The following is a 14,255-nucleotide window of genomic DNA, read 5'->3' as shown; positions in this document are numbered from 1 at the left end:
TTGATGAAGTTGACTCCTGATTACCTCACCACCAAACAATCAGAAGAATGTCCCTGAGCTGATCACACACTCCACAACCCTCTCCCTCACCCTGCCTTTAAAAAACTTTCCCTGAAAGCCACAGGGGAGTTCAGGTCTTTTGAGCATTAGAGGCCTGCACTCCTTATTTGACACCTACAATAAACACTGCACTTTCCTTCCCCACAACCTGGTGTCAGTACATTGGCTTTACTATGCACCAGAGCCAGCGGGTCCAAGTTTGTTTCTGAAACAGTATTCTCACACCCAGCTATTCCTGGTGCCACCCCTTAGATGTACCTTATCTTACTGATGGAATACAGGAAAGTCTACTGTAAGGATAAATGCAGTCTTTTTCTACCTCAAGGTAGGGCAAAGGGTCAAAACAGTCAGGAAACAAAATCTGTAACAGCCACTGTCTACATTCTTCATCCTGCAATTGCCATCTCTAAAAACGAGCCAACCAGTGCAAGGACCGCCAAAGAAAATATTATACTATTTCAGGATTGCTCTACTGAGGATTAAACCTCTTACCAGAGACCTTTAAACCTCATTAAAAAAATGAATTCATGCCAGCCACCTACACCACCCATGTTTTGAAGTTTGCAGCAGAATTTTAAAGTTTGCACTGTTAAAACAAAAAAGAACTGGACTAACTTCAAATTATTTTTGAACTGTGGTCTTTAGATTTCAGGTCTGAGAGTGGAGACTGAACTTAATTAAACCCTTACCCACAGGTAACACTATCACCTCTTTTCTCTAACCTGATTCCCCTCCCCCAGCTTCCATATACGTTCAGGGAGATAGCATCGAAGGTACAGGTCCTAGAGTGAGATTGCTTGGGTCCACTGCTGTGGAGAGGGGCCTCAATTTATCTGCACAACAAAGATAATTCCTACTTCACAGAGTTGAGGATTAACTAAGTAAACCCCTTGACACGTGATCAGCAATAAAAGGGAGCTATCAGTACTCTTCTGACACTCCCACCAGCAAAAGGCTGTCGGTATTTCCGAAGCTTTGGTCTCCGTGACTTCCCAAACCAACCGATATTTAAACCCTTTTCAGCTGTCTTCTGGGAGTGTCAACAGCAAGTGAAACTGCCGGCTCGCAAACCGGGTATAGACTGCCTCGAGGATACTCCATGGCACTTTAAGTCAAGACTAGGTAAATGCTTTAAAACAAGACCTCAGGGGATTAGGAGTGCAAAACCCATGCCGCGTGACGACCACTGGCGGGACTCAGCCACACGCTAAGAGATGGGTTCCCTTCCCGCGCTGCAGGGACTTCAAATCCCACTGCCGGCCTCGACATTCTGCGCATGTCTAACTGCACTGAGGGAGGAGGGCGGGCGGACCAGCCAGCGGAGTACCGTGCGGAATGCGGAATTTCACTGAAAGTGAGCGAATAAGACGCGGAGGGCTGGATGCGAGAGGGCGGAGCAGAAAGCGGAAGAATTGAAATCAGCTGACCGGGTCTTGTGACAGCCTGGGCGGGGGCGACGCAGGCGTATTGGAAGGCGGTCGCTCAAAGCCTGTGCGAAGATGGCGGCCTCCAGAGTGAGCTTCTGAGAGGCAGAGGGAGGAGGTGGAGGAGGCGGAGGGGGCGAAGGGGGAGGGGGCGGGGAGGCAGCGCCGCCGCTGCATCAGGACCCCGCGGGAGCAGAGCTACAGGGCCCTCGCGGGGGAAAGGGGAAGTGGCGAGGGGGAGGAGGCCGGAGGGCGCCTCATCCCACTCTGGACGTTGAGCCGGCGGCGGGAGGAGCTCGGGCTGGAGCCTCTCCAGCCTCCCGCGAAGGTAAATCACTACGGGCACCGGACTCTGGAGCTCTGCTTTACCCCCTCGCCACGCCACGGGGACTTGGGGGACCAACAGCAGGGAGAAGGAGGGGCGGTGTCTGGGCCGCAACTTCCTTCAGTTAAGGAAAGCAGATTACCCTCCCCCCAGACTGCTGGTCTGGTTCCTGCCCTCCGACCCCGCCCGCCCCCCGCGGTTCTGAGTGACAGTCGCCCAGGGCCCAGCCTTGTTCAGCCCCACCCCTCTTTTCGCCTCGTTTTCTGGTTTTCTACCCACCACGGTCCCCCACTCCACTCTGCACATCCTTACCCCACACAGCCCTTATTCCTCTCTGGGCTCCGCCCTCGGGATTCCCTTCCAGCTTCCTAGTCTGAGCACTCTTCCCGCTGGAGGCCGGGAACTCTTGTTTCCTTGGGTGGGCGACCCTCCTAAATCCCACGCCCTGCGTAGACTTTATTTGCTTAGCTTTGTTTCGTTTTGTTAGGAACTGGGGAGCACCCGCGTGGTTTCTTCTCTAGTCCCTCCCTTATCCAAAATGAAGTTTTCGTCCACAGCTTTTCCTTTTTGCAAGGTAGCTTATTCACAGGGGCCTTTCCTTCGCTGCTGTGATTTTGCCTCTGAATGCGGCCTTTGGAGGGGATGAAATAGGACTTAGACGCTCAGTGAAGAGGCTGTTAAACGCGGATTTGACTTAGTGTACTTAAGAGTGTATTCCCTTAAATAGTCTCCTTACTGTAGGATGTTAAGTTAACCACTCTTGTCTTGAGATTGTTACCTTTATCATTTGCTTAGGGGAGAAAATTAGAAATCTCCCCCAGATGTGGCGATGGTTTCCTGAAGTAATGATTTCTCATTTCCCCTCTCTGCTTTTCCCTTTGACCCGACGTTGATTTATCTTAGGGCCTCTACCTGATGCTCTTGCCTCACTGTGAAGGACTTTGTACTGTAGGGTTATTTTGAGCGTCTTGGCATATAGTGTCTTGGGTAAAAAGTTAAATTTCAGAATATTTCTTCAGGACCTGTCCCTAGGATTGTCTTACTGTGTTTTCTTTCTTGCTTGATGGATCTGGTAGATTTCTAGGTTTGAAAGTACTGTCTGCAGAGTTTAAGGAAATTACTCATGGTGGTCAGGTTTTGTAGTTAGGTTACCAGTACTCTGTGAGTTATGGGAATATGAAACAGAACTTGCCTTTAAAAAAAAAAAAAGGAAATTTAAAAAATTACTTGTCAATAATTGGGTATCCCCAAAAGACTTGATTTCACTAGTCTTTAGAAAGTGCTTTATTGTTTGACTTAATTTAGCATATAACGTAAGATCTTGTTAACATTTTAAATGTAATGTGAAACAGTTTAAGCAGCTATATCTCAAACTTGGCTTTTGTGATTAATATCACAATGTAACATAAGTCCATCCTTGCTTAGAAATATTACATTATACTCCTTGTTTGAAAATAGGAAGTAGCACATATTAAGGGAGGAAAAGAGGAGTCAGAAGGTTAAGAGATAGGAATGTAAAGCTGTAGTCCAGTTCATGGAAAATACCACAATTTGTATTCCACGGGGAGGTAATGGATATTCTTGTTTTTCTAAAGTGGCAGTAGTAAATAGTCTAAAATATATGAATGGTATGAGGGGGAAAGTTATGGAATTATGGAAAGCATAAATTCTTATTTGTAAGAATTAACTTTATCCACAAATAAATGGAAGCTGGTTGCTTAGGTGGACCGAAACAATACTGGCTATATTCCTGAATTTGTAGAAAGGTTGGTAGTGGAGTCAGGTTCTCAGTAGCTGTTAAATTCTGGTTGAAATAAAATGTTTTAACTAATTTGGCTCCATTCCTCAACCAGTTCTATTTACACAGGTGAATTTGAGGTTTCCTTCACACATACCTTTCCCCTTTTTCTCTGACTGAAATACTTAAAATTGGTAAAATAGAAGCAAGGCTAAGCAGATAAACTAGCAAAAATTTTGTTGCTACTAATACTGTAGTTTTAGGCCTAAATGTTAACTGTAACACTTATTAGTGGTTAAAGGGGAGTTGTTTTGAAAGAGATCCTTTAAGTCAGTGTATCTCAACTTTATCAAACTCAATAAAGGCCAACTTTTTATTTCAAATAATTAGTAACAGCCCCTTTACTATCCTGAAATAATGGTTTATAAATAATATAACCACTTCTGGCTTTGCCTCTGGGACAAAAAGAAGCTTTGCTTCCACTGTTAGAACAAAAAAGAACTGGACTAACTTCAAATTCATGACTTTTTTTTTTTGAAACCTATTAAAAAGCTGAGGCCACAGAGCAAACACTGGGCCAAAGTTTACGGAGAGAAAGTATGTATGAACTCACATTCACCTTCAGTAGACACAGCTGGACACTTAAGAAGCGTTCAGCTAGAATAGCTGACAAGAAAAGGAAGCCTGGGTGTACCTTCTTCCAATCTCTTTACCTACAAACCTCACTGGGTACTCCTAGAAAAGACTGGGTTGAGCTCTGGGGAGTGTCTGCTGTGGTGCTGACCTAAAGGAGGAGGAGAGCAGCAGAACTTTCTGGAGGGGCAAGAAAACTGTGCTCTGAGTCTTCCCCTCTGTTCTATGGAGCAAAAGCCTTAATCTGTGGAGGGAAGGGCAGCTCTGCTAGCAGGCCCTGTTGGTGAGCATTCATTGAGCTGGGGGAAGACTAAAGTAGGGGGAAAGAATCTTCTCTTGGGGGAGGGGCACTGAGCCCAAAACTGCAGCCTGGGGAAACAGGAAGATCACACCCCTGTGATCCAGAGACACCGTGTATGTCTAAGAGTAAACCTTAATCAGAACAACAGAGACTGTACCCCCAACTCACTGCCATCAAGCTAAGAAGCTGTGAATAATAAGCAACTGCAAAATACTACAAGGTAAAGAACAAGATTATGCAAAGAGGCTCAGGGCAAAGAATCAAATAGACATTGCTTTAGTAAACCACCCCCCACCATAGGCACAAGCTATACTTTAGATATTCGAAGGCTGTGGTACACTGACGATAACCGTAGCAATAGCAAAATCATAAACCCAGCCTAACTCCTAACACCCAGCACTAAAGACCTAGCAAAGAAAAGGTGTGCCCATTTCCTGTCACAAAAATTATTTACCTCTCTCTCTACTGTCTTATACATGTCCAGCTTTCAACAAAAAATTACAGGTCATACAAAAGGCAAAAAAAATTCCCAAGAGAAAGAGCAATCATCAGAAATACTCTTTGATTAATACAGATGCTACTATCTGGTAAGGAATTTAAAATGACTATAATCAATATGTTAAAGGTATGAACAAAAAGTGGACAATGTACAAGATCAGGTGGGTAATTTCAGCTGAGAGACAGAAACTATACGAAAGAATCAAAAGGAAATGTTAGAAGTTTCATTACATAGTAAAGAGCTGCACAATGCCTTTGGGCTCATCATTAGATTTGACACAACCAAGGAAAGAATCAGTGAACTTGTAGATGCCAGAAATTATCCAAATGAAACACAAAAAAGAGTTCAAAAAAAGGACAAGATCTTGGGGATACTATCAAACATTTATTATAAATATATGCATAGTTGGAATCCCAGAAGAGAACAGAGCAGAAGAAATATTGAAATATTTGAGGAAATAATAGAAAATTTCCCCAAATTAATGTCAGACATTAAACCACAGGTGCAAGAAGCTTAGAGAACACCAAGCAGGATAAATACCTGCCCCTTAAAAAACCAACACAAAACACACCTAGACATAGCAAATTCAAGCTGATGTAAGCAAAGGACAAAGAGAAACTTGAAGGTGGACAAAGAGAAACTTGAAGGTAGCCAAAGAGAAGCATTACAGAGGAACAAAGGTAAGAGTTGCAGCAGAGAAAGCATGCAAGCAAGAAGACAGCTGAGTGACTTTAAAGTACTGAAAGAAAAAACAAATATAAAAAATGAAGACAAAATATACTCTGAAAAGCCATGAGAATTCAAAGTATAATCTCTCAGTTTATATGATATATGCATTCCTGGAAAATTATGTGCATATTAAACTGAAAAACATACTTTGTGATTTGTATTTTAACATAAAACTAAATTCTGGGGTTAACTGTAAGTAGGCTTTTATCTATGTGAATGACCACTTGGATATTTGAAAGTCACTGAGGACAATTCTTCAATCTATAGGACTGTCTTATACATTAAGGGGTATCTAGCCCCATCCACTAAATCCTGGTAGTGTTTCTAATCATAGTGTCTCAAGGATCAGCATTTCCCCCCCCCACCTCCACCCCCGCAACCATTACTTTAATTCAGAATTTTAATCAGAGTTTTCAGCACGTTTTTCTGCTTCAGCACTGTTCACACATGCTTAGCACATGCCAGTCAGTAACATCTCTTGTCATGTGGTGTGATTCTTAGTTCTGGGAACTTCTTTGAGAATCACTGATTTAGGGGATATCTTTGTAGCAAGTAACTTAAGCCAACATGGTTGTGATCATTTTTGCAAACTTAAGACACAGTTACCTGTGCAAAGTTACATTTAAGTATGGTTCAGTCAATAAAGCTGAGCATAATTTGCTAATAGTTCTTTTCAGATGCTCTTAAGTTTATTTAGCAGCCTACATAGTTGAGTTTTGCTTGTACTTTTATGGACTACTTAAGAGGAAGAGTGATCTCTAAAATAAAGTCTGAAATCAGTGGGGTTTTTATAGTTTCAGAACTTAAGTTGCCCTTAGAAGTAGGCCCCACTGCTTAAGCAGGTTTCACATATTTAGCACATGCCCATTGGTAATAACTTTTTTGCAGTTGATCAATAAGAATTTGACCTTTTGATGAACAAATTGAAAAGAAAATCCCTAAAGCAATCTAAATTATATTAATGTTCTGATTTTGCCTAGTTGCGAAACATAATGGAAGGATTGATAAGGTTATGATTGTAGGAGACTTTCTCTAATGTGTAATAAATTCTGTACCAATTATATTAAAATTTAAATTCTCTTACTAGTGCTATGGGGTTTCTCTCTCCCTCAGACTTGTACAGAATGTATTTTGGATGTTTATCAAATCTTAGAGTAGATAAGCCATTTCTCTCGATAAGCCATTTCTCTCCCCAAACTAATAGGACTGGGTTTAATTTTAAAAGTAGAATTTTCCTTTTTTTTAAAGATAACTGGTAGATTTGGGAGTGTTCTGTAAACTGTGAAGCACTATGGCAGATTTAGGAATAATAGGGATTTTTCGGAAAGAGCCAAACTAGAAGCCTACTGTTGTTGCTATTTTGTATTGGGTGAAAGAAAGGGAAATTGCAGCCACTTAAACTCTTTGTCTTTTACTAGTATAAAGAGCACAGGGTTTGGGTATTAAGATGTTTACTGTAAAACTTTCTTCAAGTTATGTTTGTTACATGCTTAGGAAATTTAGTCCCCCATTATGCATTTACTATATTGTTAAGAAAAACAAGTTAAAATGTGGCATTTTTTACCATTAGGGTCTATTTAGCATATTAGAGCAAGATTATTAAGTGCCTGTTTGTGAGCTGAAGAACAGTTTATTGAACTAGTACATTTTGTTCTTGCATAAGCCAAGTTAGATTCAAAGATAAAATGAAATAGAAATTGTGTCTAGAAAGTTTTAAGAATGTGTGCAAACTAAAAATGTGTAAGTGATCAGTACCACTGATTTCACAGAATTGCTTAAGTGAACTCATTTCCTAGTTGGTTTTTTGTTTGTTTTTCTCCAGGTGAATATTTTAAGGCATTTTTAAGTTTTGGAAAGGGAAGAGTAATAACCATGTATCTTTCCTGGCAAAAACATTAATTTTTTTTTTTTAACAACAGATAGAGGTCTATTTTGTGAGAAATAAGAATTATTCCCTCAGATTGAATCTAAAATATGAAGAGATAGGTATCTTTTTCAATATCTGATTTACACTGAAGAGAAAAAGCCAGCAAAATTAACTGCTATGGTATGTATGCTTGCTTCTCCCCCCATTGAGATCATACTGTTTCTTCAGATTTAGGGGTTGCTTTTGAATTTCTCTTGCCCTTTTATTTCATGAATATATATTCATTTTCTAATTGGAGAGGAATGGATTTTTTTAAAGAGAATGAGGGGATCTTAGATTATTTTGCCCTATGGTGGCAGAAGTATTTGAAAGTTTATTTTAATGTGGCAGACAATTCAGAGGTTTCAGTATTGTAACTTCTCAGCAATTATTTGGAGATGTGATTGTCAGCTGAAATTTGGTGTTACCACTGGCTTTCTTACCATATTTATTTCTGGAGTTATCGGGTTCTTCAGCAAGTTAAGAAAGCTAAGATAGGGTGTACTAAAACCTTACTTTGTGATCTATTTTATAGGTATTTAAAGATCCCTGTATGGTAGGTGTCATACACATTACATATTACTGATTTGTTGTTTATTTAGAAGGAAATGCTTTTGCGTATACTTGAGTTACATATTAAAACATGAGGGCTTCCCTGGTGGCGCAGTGGTTGAGAGTCCGCCTGCCGATGCAGGGGACACGGGTTCGTGCCCTGGTCGGGGAAGATCCCACATACCGCGGAGCGGCTGGGCCCGTGAGCCATGGCCGCTGAGCCTGCGCGTCCGGAGCCTGTGCTCTGCAACGGGAGAGGCCACAACAGTGAGAGGCCCGCGTACCGCTAAAAAACAAACAAACAAAAAAACCCATGAAAATTAAAAATTAAAAAAGAGGGTTAAGGTTCATATCAGTTTTCTTTCATACACAGCACATTCTAAGACAGTCTAGTTGTAACTTTTTAATGTGGGTAAAAGTTAATGTTCTGTTAACCATCTATATTTTTTACCTTTTATTTGAAACTGAACTAGCCTAGTGATATAATTCACTTAGGTTTTGAATCTAGTTACAAATAAAACTAGGTCTTTAAGGGCTTCCCTGGTGGCGCAGTGGTTGAGAGTACGCCTGCCGATGCAGGGGACACGGGTTCGTGCCCCGGTTGGGGAAAATCCCACATGCCACGGAGCAGCTGGGCTTGTGAGCCATGGCCACTGAGCCTGCGCGTCTGGAGCCTGTGCTCCGCAACGGGAGAGGCCACAACAGTGAGAGGCCCGCGTACCGCAAAAAAAAAAAAAAAAAAAAAAAAAAAAAAAAAAGTAATCAGTCCTAAAGAAAAAAAAACTAGGTCTTTAAAAAGCCAGTAATAAGGGATTCTCTCTTCCGTCATTACTAAGGATTAGCCTTTGCCTTAGCAATCATTCTCCTTACCCCTGCATTTTCAGTAGGATATAGATGTATGAGGAAGTATTAAGTTCATAAATTAGTTTCTATCATGTGAATGTCATATTTTCAGGTGTAGTTTTACAATGTAGCAGAAAAACGTGTTTCTTTTGTAGGAGAGTTTGGTCAGAAAATAAAGGCAAATGTAGTTTTCCCCCAATTTAAAAGTTTTCACCTATAGCCAAGTTGAAAGAAATTTACATGAGGCTCCCATATATTCACCTCCAAGATTTACGCATTAATATCTTGCTATACTTGATTTATCATGTATCTATCCATCTTTCTATTCACCTTATTTTTTGATGCATTTCAAGACAACCTCATGTGTTTTTTTTTTTTTTTTTTTTTTTGCGGTATGTGGGCCTCTCACTGTTGTGGCCTCTCCCATTGTGGAGCACAGGCTCCGGACGAGCAGGCTCAGCGGCCATGGCTCACGGGCCCAGCCGCTCCACGGCATGTGGGATCTTCCCAGACCGGGACACGAACCCGTATCCCCTGCATCGGCAGGCGGACTCTCAACCACTGCACCACCAGGGAAGCCTGAACCTCATGTTTTTAATTCATTATTTGAGAGCAGAGTTTATGATGAAAGAGTTCATTCTTTCATTTTATAGAGTCAAGCTGGAAAGTTAATATCTTATCTGCTCTCTGGAAGTTGTCATATTTGTGTAAAAATCATTTCCAGTTGGTCATGCAAAATGTATGCTTTGAAGGCAAGTAGCCTTGATTAAAGCCAATTCCTTCATTCATTCACTAGTGTATTATTTTTCTGAGCATACTCATTCATCCCTGGCTTAGTGCTCTGTTTGAGTTTTTACTTAACACAAGCCATGCACATAGACTTAATTTTGCTATGTGTGCAAATTCTTTTGCTTATATCCTGGCCGTAATCTGCTTGGGTGCTTGTGGTGTTGAGTCCCTTCATTCTGCTTTTTGTTCTTAGTGTCATTTTGATGTAGTCTTCTCTCATTGGACTCTCAAATCCTGCAATTTTTTGTCAAAATCATACCATCCAAAAGATTGTTCCCATTTTATCCAAAATGATCTTAAATGGATTGTCAGTTTTGCTGCCAGTAATAAATTAAAGAATGTGAGAACGTTGTGTTGTTTGTAAGCATGAAGCAAGGGAGCTCATTGAAAAAGGTGAATCTAGCCAAAATGCCTGTTAGCTTGAATTTGACTTTTTAACCCTTAGTACAGTTCTCTCAAAAGAACAAACTGAGAAGTTGCAGAAAAGCTCTGTTGGTGGTATAATATTAGGATATAGAATAAGAATAAGTAAAGCCAACTTCAGAGTTTAAGTGAAGCAGAATTACAGGGACTTCCCTGGTGGTGCAGTGGTTAAGAATCTGCCTGCCAATGCAGGGGATATGGGTTCGATCCCTGGTCTGGGAAGATCCCACATGCCACGGAGCAGCTAAGCCCGTGTGCCACAACTACTGAGCCTGCGCTCTAGAGGCTGCGAGTCACAACTACTGAAGCCTGCATGCCCTAGAGCCCGCATACTGCAACAAGAGAAGCCACCGCAATGAGGAACCTGCATACCACAATGAAGAGTAGCCCCCACTCGCCGCAACTAGAGAAAAGCCCCTGCGCAGCAATGAAGACCTAATGCAGCCAAAAATAAATAAAACTAAAAAAAAATTAGAGATACTTTCAATGTGATTTAGTTACAAAGGGCATGTAAACTTGAGTTTTTCCTCATCAAAAAAGTCTTTGAGAATTTGTAGTGGGACAGTCCTGCAAGGAAGGAGATGAAATTTAAGCGGTAATTAGTTTGAACAGATAAATTCTTGCTAATTTGAATAGCACCTTAGCAACTGGCAGGATGGCAAATGCTGATGATACAGCTGCTACCAAGATCTCATCCAACAACTTTTACACTTTTTTAGCTGGACAATTTGTTTTTTATCGAATATGCCTATAAATGACTTATGCTATTATGCTTGATGCTAGAAATTCTGCAGATTTTTCATCACTATTAATGGGAATTATGGTTGCTTATGAGTTTTTGCCTTTAAGCAACAGTTCTAGAACCACTTTTAGAGCTTATTTAAGAACTATACAGAGGAGATAATTGAATGGGGATTAAATTATTTTTATGGAGTTTTATGGAAACTTTTTTTTCCAACAGTTTCATAAGCTGTAACTTACAGGCATCAAACATAAATTTTAAAACATTAGGTTGGTTTCAGGTAAAGAAGCATTTCTAAGAGCTGAAATTCTAAATGCCTAAGTGGGAGATATTTTAAATGTAGTAAATAAGATTGACTTGCAAAATAATAGTATTTTGTAGGAATAAAGTTGAAATAAAAAGAAGCTTATAGTTAAGATGATTTTTTTTTTTTTTTTTCGGTACGTGGGCCTCTCACTGTTGTGGCCTCTCCCGTTGCGGAGCACAGGCTCTGGACGCGCAGGCTCAGCGGCCATGGCTCACGGGCCTAGCCGCTCCACAGCATGTGGGATCTTCCTGGACTGGGACACGAACCGTGTCCCCTGCATCGGCAGGCGGACTCTCAACCACCGCGCCACCAGGGAAGCCCCTAAGATGATTTTTTTTAATGTCATCTATCATGGTTATCTTGGCTTTTATATTTTTTCTTTTTAAAAACACTTTAGGAAAGAAATTGTAAAGAATAAAATAATGATAATACCCTGATGTACTCCATCCAGTTTAAGAAATATGATATATTGGTATAGTTATTTTTGAATGAGCACATTAAAAACTATGAATACTGATTAAATCAATAGAACACTATTTTTGAAGGTAGAAATTCTGTGTGACACATATTGGTGATACACATTGAATAGTACAAGGGCTGAAGTTAATAGATAAAAGATTTAGGATCAAGTAATTTAATAACAACTTTCCCTCCATAATGCCTTAAATAGTACAGGGGCCTGTAGGTAATCTTGAAAATGAAATAATAATGCTCCAAAGAACTATTGCATATCTGCGGTAGTATATTTAAAGTACATTAATAATTATTATGATTGCTAACAAAAATAGTAAGTATATTTTTGAGTGCTTATTCTGATCCAGACATCACACTAACCCGTTTATTCAAGTTATCTCACTTGGTCCTCACCATGGCCTTTTGAGACAGGTACTGTCACCCCTATTTTATAGATAAACTGTGATTCTGAGAAGATAGGAAACTTTTGTTCAAGGTCTTGCAGTCAGTAAATGGCAGTTATCACTAGTCTGTCTTTGACCATAAGTAATATTTTTAAAACTCACCACTTTTATCTTGGTGATAGCTTATTAAAACTACTTCAGCTTGTGTCTTATTAACACTAGCTTCTTGTGCTCATCATTAGTTAATGTTTAGTGTGTGCGATAGCAACTCTAGTTATCTGTGCTACAGGGAGGTATTCCAAGTGGGTCTTCCCAGATTGAATTATCACTTGACCACGGCACTTGGGGGACCTCTAGACTTGCTTTTACTCATTTTCCGATGGTTCTCTTGAAGTTGTTCCAACTGTCACTTTAAATGATACATAGTCAAGCACAGAATATTCTTGTCTTATTTTTTCTGCATTTTTCTGATATCTGTGCATTACCATTATCCACTAGTGAGTTATCTGTGTGTCTAGAAATATCCTCGTGGTCTGAAAGAGTTAATGCAGTTTCCACACCAATTACCTTCATTAGATGAAATGACTTTTTTTTTTTTTGCTGTACGTGGGCCTCACACTGTTGTGGCCTCTCCCGTTGCGGAGCATAGGCTCCGGACGCGCAGGCTCAGCGGCCATGGCTTACGGGCCCAGCCGCTCCACGGCATGTGGGATCTTCCCGGACCGGGGCACGAACTCGTGTCCCCTGCATCGACAGGCGGACTCTCAACCACTGCACCACCAGGGAAGCCCACATGAAATGACTTTATCGCAAAGTGGTTGAGGTTTTATTCAGCATATAAAATAGATTTACTTGAAAATGGAGAGGTTAATATTGCACCATTGGGAAGTAGGTCCCAACCTATCTCATTAATCTGATTGTTTTAAAAGCTCATTGTTTGTTAGAATAGTATTTTTCTGTTGAATTCGCCTTAAAAATTATCCTGAAACCACATATTGGTAGTAGATTTCTGTTGTCATGTATTTGTTTTGAACACTTTGTTTTTTTAAAAATATGTAAGCTTATCTATAGATGGAAACATTTAAAATGTTTATTTTTACATGGTAGAGTATTTCAGCATTGGCAACATCTTTTTTGTTTTATTTCTTTTGCCCTGTGTTAAGTATGGTAATTTGTTTCACTGCTTGAAATTGTGAGTTTCAAAGTTTCCAACAAGTGCCTAATCATATTTCCAGGTGAAGATAATAATTGGAACTAGTTCTGAATTAATCTAGGAATGTGCTGTCAATGATAAGTCTGTAATTACATGGTCAGAATGAATTTATTTTGATTTTCTAAATTTGAAGGAAGGTATTACAGTTAAGCTTAAGTTCATAGAATGTGGAGTTAAGCAGGTTGAGTTCAAAAGCCTGGCCCAATCACTTACCAGTTCTTGTGAACTTAGAGAAGTGGTTTAGTTTCTCTAATTCTGTTTTCTTGTCAATACAATGGGGATCATCATTCCTGTATCTTAGTGTTGTTATGGGGACAGTGAGATACATAAATGGGTGGTAAATGCCCAGTGTCATCATTAACACATGATGAGTACTTAATAAAAGTTGCATAATTTCAGGACATGTCATAATTTTTTTGGTTAGGGTCACCTACCCTCCCCAATTTTAGGATAATCTTTACTGAGGATTCAGAATAGAAAAACATTATCCTAATTTCCATTTTGAGGCTGTGTAGGCACTAATACTAGCTTTGAATTATCCCATGATTTCTGGGGTTGACTTGGCTACTTAGGTAAGTATTTCCTGCCTTCATTATCTCTCCAGTATATCCTTACCTAAATATAACATGGCTGAAGGTGAGCTTTTCAGGTAGAGGAGTGATTTTCTTCCATAAAGAGCACTTCCATTTTACTAGCCTTAGCCTTTTTTGGATTGTTGTCTTTCAGGATTGGATGCAGAATAGCAATATCACTTGTTGCTTCCTAAAACATGAGAGATAATTATCAAGTGTGCTGATTTTGGCCATAGAAACTTGTATTGATGTCCAGAGAATCCTTTAATCCTATATTATATTTTTCTGTTAGCACTGTAATCTGCATCAGGAATACGGTATTTTTTTTCTGACAGGCCAGCT

At 40.1% G+C, this 14,255-nt stretch overlaps 1 protein-coding gene across 1 annotated transcript in view; it reads left to right on the top strand.

Moving 5' to 3' along the window:
* The first annotated feature begins 1,711 nt into the window (after positions 1-1,711).
* The window catches only part of DNAJC13 (DnaJ heat shock protein family (Hsp40) member C13), a 130,812-nt gene continuing 118,268 nt past the window's right edge, over positions 1,712-14,255 (top strand). Inside the window, exon 1 of the mRNA XM_007451693.1 lies at positions 1,712-1,812. The gene's annotated coding sequence lies outside the window, so the exon portion shown is untranslated. The remainder of the gene's footprint in view (positions 1,813-14,255) is intronic.

The sequence above is a fragment of the Lipotes vexillifer genome, unplaced genomic scaffold, assembly GCF_000442215.2.
Source record: "Lipotes vexillifer unplaced genomic scaffold, Lipotes_vexillifer_v1.1 scaffold1271, whole genome shotgun sequence".
NCBI lineage: Eukaryota > Metazoa > Chordata > Mammalia > Artiodactyla > Lipotidae > Lipotes > Lipotes vexillifer.
Note: the sequence above shows the minus strand (reverse complement) of the source record. Positions and strands in the feature narration are given on the sequence as shown.